The sequence below is a fragment of the Mustela putorius genome, unplaced genomic scaffold, assembly GCF_011764305.1.
Source record: "Mustela putorius furo isolate JIRA1106 unplaced genomic scaffold, ASM1176430v1.1 tig00003834_pilon_pilon_pilon, whole genome shotgun sequence".
NCBI lineage: Eukaryota > Metazoa > Chordata > Mammalia > Carnivora > Mustelidae > Mustela > Mustela putorius.
Window position 1 is genome coordinate 10,000,001 of NW_025421987.1, and position 24,170 is coordinate 10,024,170.

Below are 24,170 nucleotides of genomic sequence, written 5' to 3' on the forward strand. Positions count from 1 at the left end.
TTCCTGGTATCATTGCTATTATTCATTTCACTTATACCTAAATGTGTGTCTATAATTAAATGCTGTTATTAATATTTTAACAAACTTCTATCTGTTAGATCAATTAAGAATAAGGAAAATTAAAGCTTTTTTTTTTTAAAGTTTACTTATTTATTGCAGTGATCTCTACACCCAACATGGAGCTCAAACTCATGACCCCCAAGAGCAAGAGTCATGTACTCTTCCAAAGGAGCCAGCCAGGTGCCTAAGGAAAAACTGAAGTTTTTATTTTATCTTCACCAATTGCTTTCCCAGTGCTGTTCCTTAATTTATATAGACCTAAATTTCTGACCTATATCATTTCCTTCTCACTGAAGAGCTGTAACATTTCTTATAAGGGAAGTCTACTGGTAACAAATTCCCTCAACTTTTGTTTATTTCACGATGTCTTTATTCTTCCTTTACTTTTGAAGGATAATTTTATAATACACTGAATGCTCCACAAATAAGTGAAACCATATGAAAACTGACTCTGTCTGACTTATTTCACTCAGCATAATCTTCTCCAGTCCCGTCCATGTTGATACAAAAGTTGGGTATTCATTCTTTCAGATGGAGGCATGATACTCCATAGCATATATGAACCACACCTTCCTTATCCATTTGTCCATTTAAGGGCATCTTGGTTCTTTCCACAGTTTGGCGACTGTGGCCATTGCTGCTATGAACATTGGGGTACAGCTGGCCCTTCTTTTCACTACATCTGTATCTTTGGGGTAAATACCCTGTCATGCAATTACAGGGTCATAGGGAAGCTCTATTTTTCATTTCTTAAGGAATCTTCACACTATTTTCCAAAGTGGCTGCACCTACTTGCATTCCCACCAACAGTGTAAGAGGGTTCCCCTTTCTCCACAACATCTCCAACAAAAGTTGTTTACTGTCTTGCTAATTTTGGCCATTCTAACTGGTATAAAGTGGTATCTCAATGTGGTTTTGATTTGAATCTCCCTGATGGCAAGTGATGAACATTTTTTCATTTGTCTGTTAGCCATTTGTATGTCTTCTTTGGAGAAGTGTCTGTTCATGTCTTTTGCCCATTTTTTGACAAGATTATCTGTTTTGTGTGTGTTGAGTTTGAGGAGTTCTTTATAGATCCTGGATATCAGCCCTTTGTATTGTCATTTGTGAATATCCTCTCCCATTCCGAGGGTTACCTCTTTGTTTTATTCACTGTTTCCTTTGTTGTGCAGAAGCTTTTGATCTTGACGAAGTCCCAAAAATTCATTTTCGCTTTTGTTTCCTTTGCCTTTGGAGACACATCTTGAAAGAAGTTGCTGTGCCTGATGTCGAAGAGGTTACTGCCTATGTTCTTCTCTAGGATTCTGTTGGATTCCTGCCTCACACTGAGGTCTTTTATCCATTTTGAGTTTATCTTTGTGTATGGTGTAAGAGAATGGTTGAGTTTCATTCTTCTACACATAGCTGTCCAATTTTCCCACCACCATTTATTGAAGAGACTGTCTTTTTTCCACTGGATATTTTTTCCTGCTTTGTCGAAGATTATTTGACCATGGAGTTGAGGGTCCATGTCTAGGCTCTCTACTCTGTTCCACTGGTCTATGTGTCTGTTTTTGTGCCAGTACCATTCTGTCTTGATGATCACAGCTTTGGAGTAAAGGTTGAAATCAGGCAATGTGATGTTCCCAGTTTTGTTTTTCTTTTTCAACATTTCCTTAACAATTCGGGGTCTCCTCTGATTCCATACAAATTTTAGGATTGTTTGCTCCAGCTATTTGAAAAATGCTGGTGGAATTTTGATTGTGATGGCACTGAAAGTATTGATGGCTCTAGGCAGTACAGACATTTTAATAATGTTTATTCTACTGATCCATGAGCATGGAATGGTCTTCCATCTTTTTGTGTCTTCTTCAATTTCTTCCATGAGTGTTCTGTAATTCCCTGAGTACAGATCCTTTACCTCTTTGGTTAGGTTTATTCCCAGGTATCTTACAGTTCTCAGTGCTATAGTAAATGGAATTGATTCTCTAATTTCCCTTTTCTGTATTTTCATTGTTAGTGCATAAGAAAGCAACTGATTTCTGTACATTGACTTTGTATCCTGCCACATTACTGAACTGCTGAATGAGTTCTAGTAGTTTGGGGGTGGAATCTTTTGGATTTTCCATGTAAAGTACCATGTCATCTGCAAAGAGAGAGAGTTTGACTTCTTCATTGCCAATTTGAATACCTTTTATTTCTCTTTGTTGTCTGATTGCTATTGCTGACTTCTAGTACTATGTTGAAGAAGAGTGGTGAGAGTGGACATCCTTGTCGTATTCCTGATCTCAAAGGGAAGGCTGTCAGCTTTTTCCCATTGAGGATGATATTCGCTGTGGGTTTTTCATAGATAGATTTTATGAAGTTGAGGAATGTTCCCTCCATCCCTATACTTTGAAGCATTTTAATCATGAACTGATGCTGGATCTTGTCAACCGCTTTTTCTGCATCAATTGAGAGAACCACGTGATTCTTCTCTCTTCTCTTATTGATTTGTTCTATCACACTGATTGATTTGCAAATGCTGAACCACCCTTGCAACCCAGGGATAAATCCCGCCTAGTCATGGTGGATAATCTTTTTTAATGTACTGTTGGATCCTATTAGGATCTTGTTGAGAATCTTAGCATCCATATTCTTCAGGGATATTGGTCTGAAATTCTCCTTTTTGGTGGGGTCTTTGCCTGGTTTGGGTGAGTAGATCTTTTTCTTTCAAAGTTTTAAGTATTTTATTACATTCTCTTTCTGTTTTCATGGTTCCCAAGAAGTCTGATGTAATTCTTGCCTTTGTTCCTTTACAGGTAAAGTGTTATTCTTCTTTAGCTTCTTTCGATGTTTTTTTTTATCTTTGATTTGCCTAAGCACAGTTTTTTGTTTGTGTTTTGTTGTTGTTGTTTTCATTTATCCTGCTTGATGTTCTCTGAACAATTTTGTGTCTGACATTTGTTTGGAGAAATTTTCAGTCATTGCTGCTTCAAATACTTCTGTCTTTCTCCCCCCCGCCGCCCCCCCCCCCCGCTTTCTTCTCCCTCTGGCATTTCCATTAATCATATGTATTAGTAAGAATTCCCCTGAGAAACAGAACCAATAGATAGAGTAGGAGGACTTGACTCATGCAATTATGTAGGCTGAGAAATTCCACAATCTACTCTCTGTAAACTGGAGACCCAGGGAGGTCAATGTTGTAGTTTTCAGTCTGAGTCTGAAGGGCTGCGAACTAGGAGGGCTGATGATTCAAGTCTCATTCCACAGACAGGAGATGACTGATGTTCCAGAAGCAGCCAGGCACAGAGGGTAAATTCTCCTTTCCTCTGCCTTTTTGGTCTATCTAGGCCCTCAATGATTGGGTGCTGCCTGCCCACACTGGATAGGGTCATAATCTGCTTCACTTCATTCAGTTGTTAATTTCAGCCAGAAACACTCACAGACATACTTAGAAACAATGTTTAGTCAAATACCTGGATACCAGTCAAGTTGATACATAAATCCAGTCAACTGGATACATAAAATCCTCCATCCTGGTGTATATTTTACCTTTCATAGTTGTCCCATGGTTCTTAGCCATTCTTTCCTGGTATTTCTTTTTTCTTTCTTTTTTTTCTTTTTTTTAGTCTCTCTTTTTCTTTGCTTTTCTTTTGGAAGCTTCTATTGAAATATCATGGAGCTCAGAGATTCTTTTTTTTTTTTTTAAGATTTTATTAATTTATTTGACAGAAAGAGATCACAAATAAGTGGAGAGGCAGGCAGAGAGAGAAAGGAGGAAGTACATTCCCCACCGAGCAGTGAGCCTGATGCGGGGCTCAATCCCAGGACACTGAAATCATGACCTGAGCTGAAGGCAGAGGCTTTAAGCCACTGAACCACCATGGTGCCCCCATGAAGCTCTTTCCCTCAGCTGTATCCAGTCTACTTTGAGTCCATCATAAGCATTCTTTGTTTTCGTTTAGTGTGTTTTATCTTTCGTATTTCTTTTGTTATTCTTTCTTCCAATTTTCAAATTTCTGTTACTTTGCCCATATGTTCTTGCACAGTGTCTACTTTATCCATTAGACCCCCTTACCATCATTACAGAGCACTAACATTAATTACAGGGTGTTTTTTAAATTTTCTGGTCTGATAATTTAATATTCTTGCCATATTTGAGTCTGATTCTGATCTGATACTTTATCTCTCCAAACTGTTTTTTGTTTGTTTTTCATTTTGGGTTTTGTTTTGTCTTTTATATGCCCTATTTTTCTTATTAGCCAGATGCAGTATACTAGGTAAAAGGAACTACTGTAAATAGGTTTTAAGTAATGTGGTGGTGAAGGGGGGTAGGATAAGTATTTTGTAGTCTTATAATTACGTTCTAGGCCATTAGTCGTCTGTGTCTCTGTATTTCCCAGGTAGAACAGGATGGCTCAAGGGGCCTGAGGTTGACTATTTCCCTTTCCTCAGGGCAGTTAAGCTCTGATAGAACCCCAATAATTTAGGCTCTGGCAAAGCAGTCTCTCTTGACTCCAGGTCTTTTTAAGAAGAAAAGAATGCTCTGACATATTTCAAATTGGTTTGTTGTTCCCTCCTCCTGCTGGAAGCAAAAGGGCATTTTTTCTCCAATAATTACTCTGAGAACCTGATAGGGCTCCTGGAGGCAAAATTCACAAAACTGTGTGGACCCCTTAGGACGAAGTTCCCTTGGAGTTTTTAATCTCTAGATTTATGTACATAGAGTCCCTGCAATTTGTCAACTATAGCTCATGGGGTTGGTTTTTTTTTTTTTTGTCTTTGTTTTGTTTTTTGTTGTTATTTTTGTTGTTTTCACTCTAATACTAGTTCCCACAGAGGCTTCTGCTCCTAGGTTTCCGCTCTGGTAAATTGTGATTCTATCTGCCTGTCTTTCCAACTCTCTACAAGGCAGTTTGCCCTATAACATCACTTACCTGATAAATCTAAGAAGAGTTGTTCATTTTTTTCAGTTTGTTAGCTTTTTACTTGTTAGGACAGAGTAATGACTTCCAAGTTCCCTATGTGCTCAACTGGAAACCCCCTATGGTTTTTACTGTGATTTTACTGTGAAACATTACCACTTGTATGTTGTCCCTGCATTTTCTCCAGAAAGATCCAGAACTGCCATCACCATTTCTAGAATTGGCAAAACTCTTTTTTCCTAAACATGCTATTTTTTCATTATATTGAATACCATAAAAATACTACTACTAATGGAAAAATGCTACAAATATGGCCCGTTTTCCCCCAAAGACTTATCAAAGTGAAAAAAAAAAAAAAAGAAACCTCTGTACTTAATAACCATTTCTTATTCATAGGCATGAAATACTTTCCATTTCTTTAAATGCTATACCTACCTATACATAGGCACTATGATAAAGTTAATTCTACTCTCAATTATTTTTGAAAACCATTTGTTAAAAAGAGGAAAACTAAACTGTGAAATTAAAATCTCTGGAGGTACACATGGTTTAATGCAAGTAATGTAGAATATTAATGTATTTAAATTTCACTAGTCTATGAGAGTAATTTCATAGCGACATAACATATAATTTCAGTGACTTTAGCAAAGCAGTTTTGTCTTTTATTTTTTGTCCATTTTGTGTCTATAGCTTAACTGTCCTACACATAGACATCATCTTAATCTCTCTATTTTAAAATATTCAGACACCTGCAACAAATGCAGTCATAAAGCTCTTTTATATCAAGTTATTCATCCCTCAGCTTGTTTTCATTATAGGTCTATTGGAAGATTTCCACCCTCAGCCCTATTCTCCTAGCAGTTAATTAATTATTCTTGCTATTGAAATGCACTATATGGTCTCTATGAATTAGGGGATGTCAAATATTGTAGTTTGCTTAGAGTAGCTAGGATTCAATTGTTTTTTTTAAATTCCTACTATTTCATACTTGCGGTGATTTAGAAAAATTGCTGATGCATCAATTAATGCAAATTGTATAAAGGCTTCTATAATTTAGGCTTAAAATGCCAGATCCAGCCAGGGGCTTTGTATTTTCATGAGCTGCTACTTAAAATACGGGGTTCAGTTTTCATTTACCTAATGTTCCCCAGTAATAAAGACGTGTCTATTAAGGACATCTGTTACAATTTGGTAACCTCTAATTTTAATGGGAAATAATAGAGTTCATGTCTGTAAGATTAGAGGTTATAGACTAGGTCTTTACTCTGGTTTGGCGTCCTGGATATAATGTTCTGCCAACCAACCTAATATATTCACACAAGGCCCAAAGTCTTGGTTCTGCAGGCCAAAAAAAAAGAAAAAGAAAAAGAAAAAAAAAAAACAAAAAAACTTTTTCTATCTTGTCACTTTCCTCATTGCCTTGTCGAAAATCTGTCACCACCTGCTAGAAAATAATATTTTGTTTCTCTTTTTTAAAAGCACAGGAAGAGACAAGAAACCAGTGAATAATTACACAGTAAAATGTACTCTGCCAACTGACTCCAAGGGGGAGAGAGGGGGTGGGGAAGAAGAGAAGCGATGAGTCTCTAAAGGTCTGCCTATTCCCCAGAGCACCCAGAGGAGCCCTATGACCTCCCACCATATTTGGGTCTCAGATACTTTTTCTCTCTACTGGGGGTGGGTGTTGGGGTGAGGAAGGGGCAAAACCTTTCCCTTCTTTTCTTGCTCACTCTTGAACAGACAACATATAGATAGTAAAGGGGATGTATCTGAGAACACAATTATACCTGCCAACTCCAGCAACTGTAACAATGAAATCCTCTTTTTCTCTTTATTCAAGCCAAACTTCAGCATTCCTTTTGAATACAAGTCCTTAATGGCATTTATGACTCTCGTGGGTATTTATTTTAGCTGAATATCTTGCATTTGCTATGCCAAGAACAATCCCAAGTAAAAAAAGATTCCTGTCACTTTATTCAAGCTTCAACAAAAAGCAACCAAGCCAGTAAATCACTAAATGGAACTACCAACTTCCTTTGACATGCATGAATAATGCCTTAGCAGTCAGCTCACCGGAAAGATTAGAATGGGAGTAAATACAGCCCTGTAAAAGTATGCCTACGCAAGCTGAGCCCAGAACTCTATCAAAATCAATTTCTCCCCTTTGACATCTGAGTATTTTGAAATGTTCTAACAGGAAGCAACAGAATCAAATTTCTTTCCAACTTGCTTTCAGCAGAAAGGAAAAGTATGATAACCAAACTCACCAGGTTTTAACTATCACTGAGTCTGACATTAACTTGAAGCCACTCTGATGGAGAGAGAAAAAGATGAAGGCAAACACTGGGTGTTGTACAATGAAACAGACAATAACTGAACAAGTCATGTTTCACACAAATACATTTTTTTCAATTGTTGTGTAAAACTGGAAACATCCTTGACCTGGTACTGGAGTATAAGATGGAAAGGTAAGTTGCCCGCGCAGATTACCTTAAGTAAAATAGTGACAAGATAATGGGATTTTCAATATGGAGAAAAGTTGATGAGTGTATTTTATAATGGTCATTCTTCTAATAACAGTCCTTACCTATAAGCTCATTCCTCAAAACCATTAGAAAATCCCATGTACATACTTCTCTATGGGCTTTACATCCCTTTGGAAGGAAACAATGTCATTTAATACGTTCTTCCTCCTTTTAGTCACCCTGTGCTTTCAGTTACCTTTTCTCTCTAAATATAATAAACTGAGTTGTCATTATATGACCACCTTTTGTACTTCTAAATGAATATCCTACTTTGTATTCCTCAAAAAATATTTTTATCTTAAAAAAAACTTGTATCTTAAGTTGATTACCCCCCGCAAAATGACAAAAACTTTCAGATTCTAGAGAAGAAATAAGATGATTTTTTTCTGGCCTAGCTAATCACATACACTTTTGTTGGATTTTCAAGTAGGTTAAATCATCTTAAAGTATTATTAAACCTTCAAACAATCCCGTGTTTTGCTGAGTTTGTTTCAAAATGATTTAATAGTAATAATAACTAGGGTTTTCATATTTTACTAATTAACATTTTTATCTCGGATGTTTGGAAGACTTGACCTATTTTTTTAATGTTAATCATGTAGAACTTAAAAATTAAAAATAAATAAGAAAGCTAAGGCATCCTTTTTTCAGGCTCATGTGGCTCTTTTGGTGATTTATAGATTAATCAATCATCAATGGGATTAAAGGCCATTTACACTAAACAAATTGCTTATGGCTGCAGCAAATTGTGTTTTGAGATTTAGTGATAGGGACTATAAATTGCCAGTCATGTTATTAGACACATAAATCAGAGAGTTACTGAAAATTGATTAGCTGACTCCAATTTTTCTGAACACATTGTTACTCCAGCTTATTATTTTTCTTTCGCAGGTCAGAACAGTTCAACTCCATGACTGAGTTAAGGAATGTGCATTTCTATACCTAAGGCTAATAGGGGTTTGTGATTTTGTTTTTCATTTCTACAAATGTCCCATAAAATCAAGAAAACTAGATTTCTGCCTTTGTGTGAATATTGCAGCATTGTTATTGTTTTTCTATTCACGATCTGAGTATAATTATCCCAGATATGGAAACTAATATATTTTAATAAAATAACTATAAAATATTTCCTGTGTTTAATGATGGATCTATGTTATAATAAATCCAAACTAAACAGTCTCTCCCTCCTTCTTTAGCACTTTCCTGAGATCCTAAGTATGTACTTTCAAGAATTGAGAAATCACACAAAAGGAAGGCAGGCCTTATATATATTTGTGCCATTATGATGGACTTTATGATAATCATTAAAATGATGAAATAGCATTTATTTTTAAAACTGTATACAAATTATTTTCTTTCTAGATAAATAACTGGTTTAGGAGAATATTTTGGATGCAAACTTTGAGTTCTGAGTTAGTATACTTGTTTCCTTGACACTTCTCTCTTCCAAGAGCAATATATCCCATACAAAGTTTCAAAAATATTCTTGCATCCAGCTCTCATTTTATTACTGCCCTGCTAGAAATTTTCAATAGTTCTTCAATTATCTACATATAAATCTCAAGAATTCCATTTGCTCAAACTAGTTTTCATAAACCTTATTATCCCCTCAATTCCAAACACTCTCCTCTTTAGTCACTACTGCTATCTCTACTTCTTGCAATGATGTTTCTGAACCTCTAGCTATTACCACCATACCCACCCTTCCAAGCCCAGCTCAATAATGATCTTCTCCAGAAATTATGCCCCATCACCTTGGAAAGTACTTCAGATTGAATCAGTTCATTTCCTTTATTTTGGCTTCTATTAGTGGACTTTCCTATTGTACTCCACTTTTTTTTTTTTTGAAGATTTTATTTATTTATTTGACAGAGAGAGATCACAAGTAGGCAGAGAGGCAGGAAGAGAGAGAGAGAGAGAAAGGGAAGCAGGCTCCCTGCTGAGCAGAGAGCCCGATGTGGAACTCGATCTTAGGACCCTGAGATAATGACCTGAGCCGAAGGCAGTGGCTTAATCCACTGAGCCACCCAGGCGCCCCATGTACTCCACTTTTTAAACTGCAAATTGTATGTGCCTTTCTATATCTACAACACACATAACGTAATAAGAAATTTTTGGTAAGAACTTTTGATCACAGCATTCCAAAGACAATGTACTTTATAAAACAAGTGTCAGGAGCAAATTACTTGGTAGCAATCTATAATACACAATTATCAAATGATTTAACTTAAAAACAAACATACCTACAAATTACAAATGCATTCTAAATATATTTCAAAATTTCTCACTCTTATCAAGCAGCATAAATTTAAGAACTTGATAACAAAACAAGAAACTGACAAGAGGAGAGGGTTGCTCTTTCTTTCCTAACAACCCATTACTGAGCTGCACTGGTGGGCAGTACAGATACAGAAGTTAGGATGAGACCCTTTGGAGTTAGAGAAACCTGGTTTTAAAATTTAGCTATTGCCTTCCAGCTATGGTACAATGGAGGACACTAGTTGTTATTTGATGCATGTAATGATTCATAGCCTACAATTTGCAAAAGACTGATGTAAAATCATAACTTATTTCATTAATTTGCTCCCAAAGAAATACACAATTTGAAGCAAAGATATAGCACCGAATGTTAGCATTGTTTCTTATATATTCACTCTGTACTTAATCATCATAAATGTCACGGCTTGTGCTTAAACATGCAAGCTGAAGTTGAGAACAGAAATATACATCCAATTAATTCTGTCACAAATATAAACATCAGAGAATTATTTCAACATCCAGGAAGAGGAAGGATTCTTATTTATCTATTTTTTTGTTTTGACTTTTAGTGTTAGTTACTACAAGTACTTTAATCTGAACTCTCCTTTGAGTACACAGATCTCTGCAAATCAAACATCCAACTTTATTTATCCTTAAACATTTGGGGGTGAGAAGACAGAGAGAGATACTGAGAGAGAGGAGGGGCAGAGGGAGAGAGAGAATCTTACGTAGGCTCCATGCCCAGTGCAGAGTCTGATACAGGGCTCAATTTCACAACTCTGAGATTATGACCTGAGCTGAAATCAAGAGTCTGACTCTTAACCACTTAAAAACTCTGCTACCCAGCTGACCCCTTAAACATTTTTTAAATAAACAGTTTCATACTTTACCTTCCTAGTGCATGGCTGCAGAGTAACATTTGATTTATGTACCAGACTTTAGGATGATGGAGGTGGCAGGGTCTTCTCTTTCTTTTTCTCTTTCTGTCTTTCTGTCTAAGGGCTTTTAAGTCACACTATGAGTAATTTTCACTGAACAAAAGGTTTGCTAATGTTGTGCTGTGGCTGAGATGTCAAAAATGCTGGTAAATGGTCTGAGGGTTTCATTAAAGCACAATCCTTTCTACAGGTTTCTTTCTTTCTTTCCTCCTTTCTCTCTTTTTTATTTTATTGTTACATCTATATTGAGTTTCACATGGCTGCGCAACTTCATATGGACTATTTTTCCAATGAAGTAGAGCAACCCTTTGGTTCAAGGAAATTAAAAGATGTTATTATTATTATTCTTAGATATTATACCAATATTTTCTTTGTATCATAACAGAATTTATTTTATAGAAACAAGTTGAGAAAAAAATTAAAATCGTAACAAAATAAAAATCCTTCCAAAGCTATTTACTTTTAAAGATGTCTACACATTTGAGCAGAGATACATTCAGAGTAATCTCAAAAATAATAGTGATAATAATAATTAGGCAACTGACATCTGTCTGTCAAATATTGTCTTTTTTCTCCTGTTTTGAATGGTTTTCTAACTAAGGAGTTGAAATTTTGGGGGACCATAGTATATATAAGAGCTAGATGTTGTCATTAGCACTGGGAGACCAAAGATGTGAAAGAATCATAAAAAAACTTTTCTGAAAATTGAATCAACGTCCTGATTTTGAACTCTGTAGGTTGCACTTGACAAAGGCTAATGAAGACTCAGAATCCAAGTGTCCCACAAGTACCCATGAAAGTAATCGTGTCACAGATACAAAAGACAGCCTTACTCAGAAAACTCATCAAACTGCCTCAGTAAATATGGAAAGGAAGAAGCTTTGTAGTTCCCACAACATTAAGCTATTATTAATTTTAGTCTCTACCAAAAATATATCTCTCTATTGATTGGGTGCTGCTTGGTTTAATGCCTCCTTTATCCCTCTTTATTTCCCTACTCTGAACCAATCTCCCACCCCGTTTCCTAACTGACATGAAAGTAGAGTTCGGAGAGAATAAAATTTATATTATCAACTCCGTCAAACAAGACAGGCACCAGGTATTTAGTTCTTAGATTATCACAGTGAACTGAAGTCAGCTCATTAATCTTCTATTTTCACCCCAAGATTCCAAATCGACACACTTATGCAATTTAGCGGTAACAGAAATGATTAATAGGTTTCTCTGGTGCTAACCTAATTGCTATGACACTAAAGACAAGAACATTACAGAAGATAAAGCATTGAGACCAGAATTACCTCCCTTCTAGGTAGCAATCAGCTGTTAAAGGCAATTTTTGAACTCCTTTGAACAATAAACAAATTACTGCCATGGAGTATGGTTTTTGCCTTGCTGGATTCAACTAGAAGATAGTCTCATTAACAAATCTTCAAACCCAGCTAACTGTTTTCTATTTTTCCACAGTTTCTCTTATGAAATGTCTTCAGAAAGAAAGTCTTTTTTAAAAAACTCTAATATTACCATATTTCACTTTGATATAGCAACATATTTCCATACATGCCATAGTCTGAAATTTTTGTTTGACGTACATCAAATATATCTGTAGGTATATTTAACAAATAAAAAATGGAATTGGAAAAAAGGCACTTAATATGAAAAATCTCTGCATTAGTCGTATTTGTGCTGCAGGGTAGCAGAATATGCCACCCCAAAATATGCCATTGTGGCATAAGGATTATTTTGAGCTCTAAAAGCCATAGAGAAGAAGTTGATAGAAGAAAAACTGCTGCCCCCACTTTTATTTGTCCAAAAAGCAGGACCTAAGGGTGCCTGGGTGGCTCAGTTGTTTAAGTAACTACCTTCAGCTTGGGTTATGATCCCAGAGTCCCAGGATTGAGTCCCATATCGGGCTCCCTGCTCAGCAGGGATTCTGCTTCTCCCTCTGGCCCTCCTCCATAGACCCCCTCAAATAAGTAAATAAAACCTTTAAAGAGGAAAATAAAAGCAGGACCTAAATTTGTAAAGCTGTTCCCTCTCCCCTTCCTACCAGGAAGAACATGAGTTAATCACTGGAGATAATTTTAGAACTTTATGAGCCCAATGATGGCACCAGAAGAATCTATGTAAAAACCTTATTAACTAGCTCTTATCTTTCATTAATTCCCCCAAATATTTGCCTTTCAAGATTTATCAAAAAACTCAAAATCCATTTACCTTTGTTTATTTCACTAAAAATGCACTGTTCTTTTGTTAAGATGATCCAGAAGCCCAAGTTATAACCACCACTTTGAGTTACACATCACCAAGCACTCCCATGTATATTAAAGATGTACATGTTAATAAACGTTTGTTCATTTTCCTCTTGCCAATCTGTTTTTTATTGGCTTAATTTATAAGGTCCCAATCAAGGACCCTAAGATGGAGTAGAGGGAAAGGAATTTTTATCCTTCTCTATAATACCATCTATGTGTTTCCAAGAAAAGTTCTTTTCTATCCAAGTACCCAGAATACTGTTTCAGTATTTCTTTTTGGCTTTCTCAGTTTTGATGACCTAATCATAAACTGCCCAATGGGTTACAAAATTCCAAAGAATACATACCATATACTGAATGTCAAATCTTAATTCTTCTAGTGTTTAAAAAAAATGCAGTGTCTTTAAGTTTCTCACATCAAACTGAAATGTAACTTTTGATCACTTCAAAGAATTGGTTATTTGTACCACAAACTGAAGCCTCATCCTAGGCTGTCTTCTCTTTATCAAACCAAATTAATGAGTAGATGCCTGTATTTTATATTTAAAGCCCTATACAACATGATGGAAACATGCACTTCTAAATTGAAAAAATGCACATGTGTTGACATTGTTGGCTACATGCTCATTGATATCATCTTAATACAATCTGTAGTACCTGTAATTTTCCCCTAAAATAGAGTTTGTCAGTTAAAAGAAAAATATTTTCTCTCCTTTTGTACTTTGTGATTCTAATACTTTATTAAGCTGTTTAAAAAAGACATTCTAGCCTTCTTTAGGTTCTCTACTTGGTGGCATTGCCACCACTGAGTTTTTATTATGTAAATTATTGCAATCTGGTTAGCTCCTTCCGTCTTTTTTCTTAACAAAAGGGGTCTGCAAGTGCTAATCAAAATGCTGCAATTTACATATTAATGAAGATTTTATAATGACATTTTCTTCATACACAGGGTGAGCAAAAGGGAGACTTTTTATCTTTTTTTTGAGGAAAGCAACCACCAAATTTTGATCTTATAAAGTATCTTTGAAACTTTCCAAAGCTTATTGGAAGGGCAATATGTATTTTAATCAGACACAGAATGAAAGCAATAGGTATGGGCTTTACATATGTGATGTTTATAAGCACTATTTTTTTTGTATACATTCATGCACTTGTAATTACACAAAATGCTAAGGACGCGTTTGCCAGTGAGGGTGCTGTGCACAATCAAGTCCTAATCATTTTCAGGAGAGGAAAAGCATTCCACTAAAAGTGAGGAGAGACAAGGAGTGTTCGAAAGCTATGTCAAAAGTGTCCAGCTGTTTTCACAAAATATAGGTGATTTCCTGGCGCTAGCAAAATCCAGAAGAAACATTATAACAACTAGAAATATCTATAATTGCTATGAAGCCCAAGTATGAAGATCCACAAAAATAGGATAAGTGGATAAAATTAGGTAAAACAACCTTCTTAATAATGAGATTTTCTGATTATAAAAGTACTTTCAACCTTTCAAATGTGTCACTGAAAACCAAGCAGAAAAAGCAAATTAGCAATATGTCACTAGAATGTAGTCTTCCACAGATAATATGCTCATGAGTAAAAAGACAGAGATTCCAATATTGATCATTATTTAGTTGATGACATTCTTTGGAAATTCAAGCAAGGAATTCATTTGTGATACAGCTTCTTTAATTATCAAATGAGCATATAGGCACAATATTTGTAATAGGAAAGAAGAGAGAAAAACAGACCAAACATTACTGTGGGAATTTTTATGTGAAAAGTTTATTGTCACTAACTAATCTAAAAATACCAGTGGTTTTCCAAATCCTACTCCCCTTTTTTTTCCAGAAATTGATGTGAAAATTAGCAATTTTTCAAATATTTCTAATCATGGTGATATCATAATTGTTTTGTTTTTTCTAAAATGATTTCATATTATAAAAGACAATTTGGAATCTAGGGTCAGTAAAACACTTAGAATGTTAATGAATCCTAAATTACTAATAATAAAAATTATCTAAAGCATCAAAGAAGTATTTCTTATATCCAATAAATAAAATTATAGATAGATAGATAGATAGATATACATATATATGACATTTTATCTTGACTTCAACATAAAAAGCTAGATATTTATTTAGGAAATGGCAGTTGGTAAGAACAGACAACTGTTGTTTTGAATTCATGGGAAGATACTCCAACAAGTGAAATAATAAGGCAGGTCTTCTTTTCACAGCAGGACGAGAACACCCATTCAATTGGATTAGATGACATCATGCCAAGAACCATTAGTCCAATCATTGACTTGTGACTGCAAGTGCTACCATTTAGACACATGGAACCACTTCCAGTCACATCTGGCCACTTGGGCATGTGGGCTGGCGCAAGTATGCTTTAGAAAGAATGGAAGCTCCTGACCAAAGTCTATCAAATCCTTTAATAATGTGGAGTTGTTTCTTTTAACAAGAGAGAATCCTTAAAAATATGAAATTCTCAGTTGTGCATTTACAACCCACAGAAAGTTTATTTTTCGTTCTCATTTTCTTCACTTGAGTGGTTTAGTTTCTGAACAGCCTCAGTCCTGCTCTAGGCCTTTGAATTGTTGATTGCTCGTGTTCAGGCATTGATTTCAGGTTGTGCCAATTCATTGAAATTGTACTTAATTTCAAAGAACTTCCATCACTTTCTGGAAGACTAGTTTGCATGGAAGTGGACAAATGACTTCCCTCCAGGGAACCTGACCTCTTCTAACCACAGGTATACATAGGCCTTTCAATGACAGAGAGTAATTGTTCTAATCTTTTGCTGGTTATCCCACAGGTCTCACAATTGTTTCAGCCTCCAAAGGGGAAAAAAGATTTGACTTAATATTTTTGCTATTGTTTTTCTCCACCCCAATGCCAAACATACATAAATTAATTGGACTATTAAAACATATTAAACTATGAACTCTGAAGAACTGAATTCTATACAATTATTAGTTGTCTAATTATTTTTACAGCACACTGTCACCCAGAATTAAAACAACACATTCAAATTTATGCACATACACATACACTTATACACACACATACGGCAATAAGTCAGTCATAACAAACTCTACAGAGGCACAATTGTTTTCTAATTCTTTCTTTACAGTCATCAAATTCTAGGCCACTCTTTGCCAACTTGGTTCTCTTACAAAACTTCACTATGCCTAGTCAGTTTATCTAAACATTATATTCTGTGATTATTTCTGGTACTATTTGATTAGGACATAAAACAGCTGTAACTTGTCGACTTAATATATTTTTTTCTAAAGGGGTGTGTTTGGGCTTATCTGTTTTAGCTTAATTCAAAATGGCATGAACAAGCTTTCACCCTCCTCTCCCCATCCTAAGAGGAAAGTGTAGGAGACCAGAGAGTTCCAGAATGTTTTACTATTGGGGAGGTTTTCCCCCTCCCAAACTAATGATAGCAGAATGTGCCACCCCAAAATATGCCTCTCTAGTATAAGGATTATTTTGAGCTAAATATTTTGAAAAACTGCAGACACAGGAGAATCTCTAAAAACATATTGGAAATCAACCTTTAATTTATAAAGGAGATCTCCATTTGTAGGATGACTTTTCTTTACAAAGAAGACAATTAAAAACTGTAAATCATAGGAAACTCTTAACAATGGAGAAGTTACCACATAAATCTATATAACAAGCCTTACTCCTACATATTGTGCTTTTCCTAGTAACCTTCCATAATTGCTCCCCACCTCAACACATGAGCCAGGGGTGGAGGTGGGGGGAACAATTGGTTCAAAGAGGGTTTTGCTAGAAAGAAACAAATCTGAAAACGCATTAAGAATCTATTAGCCAAGCCAATTAGATAAAAAGCTTACAATGCCATCAAGCAACATAGGCAATGCCAAAGACAGAGCTTATTAAGATAGCAGTTGATCTTTTTAACATTTTATTCCTAGGTCCCATTTCATATGTTCAAAGTAAAATACATTTAAAATATATCACATAGAGCTTTGATAAATTTCCTGATCGTACTAGAAAATAATTATTTTCACCTTTTAAAGGGCTTGCAAGAGCATAATAAACATGTCTTTAACAGACAAAAATGTAGATAACTTGCAGATGAGAATGAGTAAGAACACTATGATGACAACAGTAGCATTGCCAGGTTCAGTGGTTGGGGGCCCTGTGTATTAAACTGACAAAAACGGGGGGGGGGGGGGGAAGCAGTTTTAATTATGTACATACACACAGGAGTTCACAGAAAAAAAATGGACTCAAAGAGAGAGCCAGAATTTGGGATTTTATATTATATCAAAAGAGAGACAACATATCTCCACTTTCTATGGAGAAGAGCCTGGACAAAGGAAAGGGATGTGGCACTTCGAGAGTAAGAAGTGAGTATGAGAAGGTGACTAGGATCTGCGTGAAGAATAAGGGTTGTGTAGAAAGTTCGACAGGCAGATTCAGGGTGATGTCTGTTCTGTTGATTAAGAGTTATTAAGAGTCTTTTTCTCTCTCTGCTATGAGAGGAGACATCTCCACAAATGGAGATTTCCTTCTTACATGCCGAATTTTCACAAAAGGACAAGTCATTCTCTGTTTTTACAGCTTTTCCTATCTCTGCTATTTCTCAAATGCTTTCAGCTCAAAACAATCCTTATGCCAAAGTGGCATATGTTGGGGTAGCATATTCCGGCCCTTCTCATTTCCAATCTCTACATTTGTATACATTCATTTGTGGTTTTTGTTTTGTTTTGCTTGTCTTGTTTTTTTCCTGTGGAAGGAAAAAACATCTTTTGCTCTCTCCCCTTCTAAATTATCAGATTGGGGCCCTGTAAATTAGACTGACGAAAGACAGATTAACAAGAAAAAGAAAAATACACATTTATTTAATATGTTTTATGTGACAGGAGCTTCCAGAGGGTAATGAAGATGCAAAAGAACAATTAAACTTCAGGGTTTTTAATACTCAGTTTGATAAAGAGAGAAAAGTCATGGGAAAATGTGATAGGGCAAAAGGATATGAGCTACAGGGAATAAACAGGGGAGACTTCACAAGGCCTACTTATTCAGATTTCTCTTGGTGCCTCTTCACCTTTGAAGACTGGGATACTGCTTCCCCCTGGGAATAGGGACAGTTCTCACTTAAGGATCTTTTGACCTGTGTTGCAGAATCAAAAATTTTATCTATCCTTTGAAGGTTCTTCTGGCTAGTCTTACATTGACATGGGACAGATTAACAGATTAAAAATCAGATTTAATCTCATACATACAGGAACCTCATCATGCTTGAGAGGTTCAGAGACAAAAAGGTAAAATGAAATACACATGCCATCGTTAGCCAAGGAATGGGCCGGGGGCCTGGGGCTTCAAAGGGGAGGAGGGCAATTCACAGGGCCACAGAGGAAGAGCAGATGTGTGGTAATTAGATGCTTGCTCTTCCATTCAGATGTGTCACTGAGATAAAATGTATCTTTGGTAACAACTCTTATTCTTGGAAAGACTCCCAATTTAGATTTTTCCAGGTAGTTAAGGGAGGGGCAAAAGTTTTTCTGAAGCCCAAAGGGCCTTCGTTTGACTTTACCTCAAAATAGTCCACATGCCAAAGTGGCATAGTTTGGAAAGACTTGTCCTGAGCCCCTTCACCTGTTCCACAGGAGAAGGAGAGAGGTTAGAGTCCTCCCTGTACCTGCTATCTCTCAGATTTCTTCAGCTTAAAGTATTCAATATGCCAAGACACCATATTTTAGGGTGGCATATTCTGAGCCCCATCATTTCTCCTTTCCTTCCTTCTTTTCTTTTACAATCTCCTTAAAATTCTTTCTATACTATGTCACATCAATAATAGAAAGAGGATTTTGCAAATTTCTATTCCCCCTCACTCTTCTCCACAGGTCCCCTTGCACCTACGTAATGAATCTAGGAAATGTTGTTAAGGAGGCCTCAGATTATACCAGTATTTTGCTGTTACTCTTCCTGAAGATTCTCTTTTTAGGTGAAATGTCCTCAAGGCCTTGTGTTCCCCAATAAGAACAAGGTTTTGTTTCAATTGTTCAATAAGCAACCAATGCAAAAACTTCTCACATTTAGAAACCCTGGTACAGAATCCTGAAGCTAGACCATAACTGGACATGATTTATTAAAGAGACACATTTAACATTTTTAGCAGTGAATAAAAATATAAAACCATTAAACCTTTTAACTGAAAATAACAATTTTCCTTTAAATAGAAAATTACAGGGGCTCCTGGGTGGCTCAGTGGGTTAAGCCTCTGCCTTCGGCTCAGGTCATGATCCCAGGGTCCTGGGATCGAGCCCCGCATTGGGCTCTCCGCTCAGCGGGGAGCCTGCTACCCCCCCCTTTGCCTGCCTCTCTGTCTACTTGTGATCCCTTTCTCTCTGTCAAATAAATTAAAAAATCTTTAAAAAAAAATTACAAATCATTTATATTTATTACATAAACTCCTTAGTAAATATATTATTTTCAGCACTCTATATAGGTTTATGATTCTATTCACTGAGGCATGCAAAATGTATTTTATTTATGAAGCTGTTTACTGAATTTTTTTTACTTATCAACAAAAATGCTCATTCTCACTTCCTTCTTTCCCTTCCTAATGGAAAGAGATCTTCACCCGCACAGTAGCTTCTTCCGCCACCTGTCTTCAACTCACAGTACTTGAACTTTCACTGACGAGGTCTTACATAGCAGCTGATGTTTGCACACACAGCACAAGCCCAGGCAAGGTCCCTATTAGGTGGGCTCCTTTTATTACTTACAAGAGCATTTTGGAATGGAAGAGAGTGAAAAATGTTACGGATGTAATTTTAATATTAAAACATTAAAATTTTAACATTGAAATTCATATTAAAGTAGAGAAACAGGAAGCATTAAAATAGGACATTGTTTTTCATTCCTCACGGGCATGTTCTACTTGACATGCCCAGAAAAATCTGTGCTTTCTGAGCTAAACAGAGGGAAAAAAAAAAAAGTTTGTTTTAACAAAAAAAAGTAAATCATTCATGAACTTCAGAGCTTTAGCTAAGATCACTCATACTACTCCTGATAATACTGATAACACACCAGTTGAATGACACTATGATTGAGTTTCACTGCTCTGTGAGACCCATTAAATCACAAGGTCTCAGGATGAGAATCTCACAGAATATTTTGAGAGATGCAGGCCAACATTCTTGTCACTGCCCCCTCATTTGTATCTACTCATTCTTCTTTCAACTGCAATTTGCTTCTACTTCATCACTCCATTAAAAATCGTCTGTTCAAGGTCTTACTTTAAGTTACCAAATACAATGGGCATGCTACATAGAACTACAAAGTATCAATTGTTTTATATTCTCACCCACCTAAACTGGTGATTTCAGCTATCAACTGAGTGTTCATAATCCCCAAACCTGTATCTCTAACTCAATTTCCTTTCTGGGCACAAAAGAAAATATTCAGATATTCAAAGAACGTTTATTGAATATTTGCAATTTGCTGGACAACCCACAAGGGTTCAAACTCTATGTATCCATACATTAATTTGTTGTATTTCCCTTTCCTGCTTTCAACACTCGCCTCCTCAAAAACTCAAAATAAACATCATCATCAACAAAGAAACACAGGAATAGAACACAATCCGTCTTCCAAACACAAACCTGAGGGTGAGTGTTCCTAGTTCTTTTTTTTTTGTTGTTATTATGATCCAAATGGTTATTAAATCAGTTTTATTCTAACTTGTTAGTATCTCTCCAATGTCATTCCTTGCCTTATTTCCACTGCTACAACCAAAAAATCCAGCTGCTCACCTTGCTTTCCTTGGATTTGCCCAAGTTTCTTCTAGCTAATTTCCCAAGGGTTAAGTGTCAGCTGCCTCTTACCCTTTCTAAACACAGTCATTGCACTGAACTCTTTAAAATAATAATTTGATAATATTATTCCCCCAACTGAAGTTTCCCATTGCCTACTGTATCATTTCCCAGATTCCTTCGCAGGATAATTTGCCTTGTGATATATTAACATATGTTCTATGAAAAAGACTAACATATATAATTTTTTTCTTCTGATATGTAAAGCCTATGTGTTAGAAAATTACAATTATCATGCTATGATAATGACCTTAAAAAAAGGGCTTTCTAGAGTAGAGACCATTTGGAAATTGCATGGGAGATCATTTTATGCACGAGGTCTGTGCATTGATGACAGAAGCAACGTCTTAGTTGTTACATATTACATTGTCTATTTGGTTATAACTGGTTATAGTATGTATTTTAGTATTTCAAAAATATTTTAAATATTAAATTACACTGTAATTAAAAGCATATGACTCAAACATTTGTTAATTCTCAGAGTAATTAGTCCCAAAGACTCTTTTTATTTATTTTTTTGTCTACTATAACACAAATATGTGTATTATCTCATATGTTGGGATGTTTTCCTCCAATATGTTGTGTTTTTTTAAAAAACATTTCTATCGACTAATGAGTTTTGCAATGTTGACTAACCATATGGAATCCAAAGGGTATTCATTATTTATTGGCCTTCCTGAGCAGTCCGACTTTTCACACTTTCCAGTTGCAAAATCCCATTCTCTTACCTTCTCTTTTCTTTGCATATGACATTCTCTTTAATTGGTACTATCGAGTAGCCTGATCCTTTAAATCTAGTTTGCTGTCCATTTAGAAAGCCCATGGTGTAAGTCCCAGGTGGTTTAAGTCCCTACCCGAATAACAGCAAGTTCAAAAACTGAGAGTCAGTGTTTCAGTTCCAGTCCCAGCCCAAAGGCCAGAAAAGACCAATCTTCCATCTCATGCAGTCATGAAGGATAAGTTTCCTCTTACTTATTAGGTTTTATGATCTATTCTGGTCTTCAGTTGACTGAAAGAGGTCTACCCACTTTAGGGAGGGCAACCTGCTTTACTCTATCTACTTGGTGGAATCTTAATCTCATCCAGAAACACCCTCACAGACACACCTGAATAATCTCTGTCTAGATAATGTTCAGCCAAACCCCATAGCCCAATCAAATTGACACATAAAATTAACCATCCCACTCATTTTCAGAGAAGAAGCTGAAATGAGATATAGAAAAAAAAAAGATAAAGAATATATTGACTCTTTTAAATTTAAGAAATTGAATAATAATTTAACTTTTTGAAATTGTATCCAAGATGAATTGGTCTTTTTTTTTAAAAAAATCTCCATCAGTAGTTTTGCTTCCCTTAAAATACTGATTTTCTTATCTTGTTCATCTGTTTTGAAATATCTAAATTTTGACGAGACTTAGGGGAAACATCCCTGCTATATTATATGTTTCATTATTGCCTGAGTTGCCATGGACATTTTCAAATGTTAGTTTTTCTCACAAAACAAGAAAAAATCAAATATAGCCAAAAGAATTAAGGATTATATTTGTAGCATACAGTGGATGGCATGTACCTGGTAAAATTCCAGAATGTATTCCTAGACCAAATACTTGAGCATAAACTGTGTTATATTCATTCATCTCACAGAAATCTTTCTTCCTGTGGGTGTGTATACTTGTTTATTGGCTGAGTATCCCTCTGAGGACCACAAGGGCAGAGGCCATGTCTCTTTTGTTCATTACTATATATCAGGCACCTGGCACAGTCCCTGGCATGTAAAAGGAACTCTGTAAATATTTGTTCAATGACTGAGTGGATAAAGATGAATTATACATTGTCTGGGTACCCTACTTCTTTCTATTTCTCCCTAAGAAGAAAAATTATAGGCCAGTTTCAGCACATCTAACCCTTCAGCCATTTGATTTAAAATTTAGGCTGGCTTGTTCCTTTGCGTAGGTCCCAGAGCAACTTAAAATCTACTGAGTAAATTTTGTACATAAATTACTTGATGTAAGATATAATAGCAATATCAGTAGAGCAATCAAGAAAAGGAAAAATGGAAGAAGAGGGTAACAGATTCTGATAAAGTCTGTAAAATTTCATTAGGACTATTTAACATGGTCTTAATGAGTGGCTTGTTTTATAATCTGACTGAATGCATGCAATGCTACCATCACTCACTTACATTTACTGCCTTGTTATCTAGGAGTAAACAAAGATGCATCAGCATAAAAAGACACTAAATTCTTCTATCTTACATTGATTCATTTTCATTTTTAATTTTATACTTAACATATACTAAAGTTTTCAAAATCAGTTTACCTCAATTTATCAGATGAATTATCTGATATAAACATTATAAAATTAGAATTATCTGATTTAATACAAATTATAAAAGGAGAAAGACAATGTAGACCAAACCCAGAACTAGAATTTAGGCAACCTGTACTAAAAACCTTTTCAGTTTATGTGGTCTGAGTCAATTTATCTTCCCTGGCTTTTTCCATTTTTAAAATGGGGCTATGAGAGTATTCAGTAAACTGAAAGGTATATGCGAGTGCAATTATACTTATTAGTCACATGAACAGATTACAGTATATTTTTTTTATTTAAACTGATTAATATATATCTCATTTATTGTAAAATATACATTTTCTACATGAAGAGGTGGGGTGGCAAAACAGAGAACAACATATTAAAAATCCATCTTACACATTTTATGCTCATAAAAAGCCAGATTTGAATAAGGCAGTGAAAAGGTATAATATTTGGTGGTGACGTTCTCTTCTTTACCTGGAATGCAAATAACGTAGCACTGCCAGTGTCATATGCTAGATTACAAAACACTGACCAGCACATACACCATAATGTAATAGATGGAGTAAGTCACACTCCTTTCTGTACGTTCTCACAGAGCACTGTATAGCTCTCTAATTGCTCTTAAAATGTGAATCCCCCCAATTTTTATAGCAACTATTATATGAGCTAATGTTTTACTATGTATCAGTAGTGGGAGTTAGGCGAGCATCTGGGCTTATGCAGAAAAGCATGTTATATCTTTGGAGATAACCAGAAAAGAGAAGCAGTTATCCTTATCCAAACTTCAATCAAGAAGCATTATGTCCCTAGCGCATTCTATCTCCCATGCACAAAATAACAACAGTTGTTCCTTAGTGCCCACACATAATTAGTTATTTCCCTTCCGATATGCCAAGCAAGGTGACTTAGCTTCAAGGGTCACCTTCCATTCAAAAACCATCTTGGCTACATGTTTGCTAAAGCTATTAACTCATAGCAAACAAAGCCTGTGCTTTTGTATAAATGTACAAAGCTTTGAAAAAGCTTTCAGTTTTGGACAGTCACAATTGAGTTATTTGTATAGGTATAAACATCCATCAAAG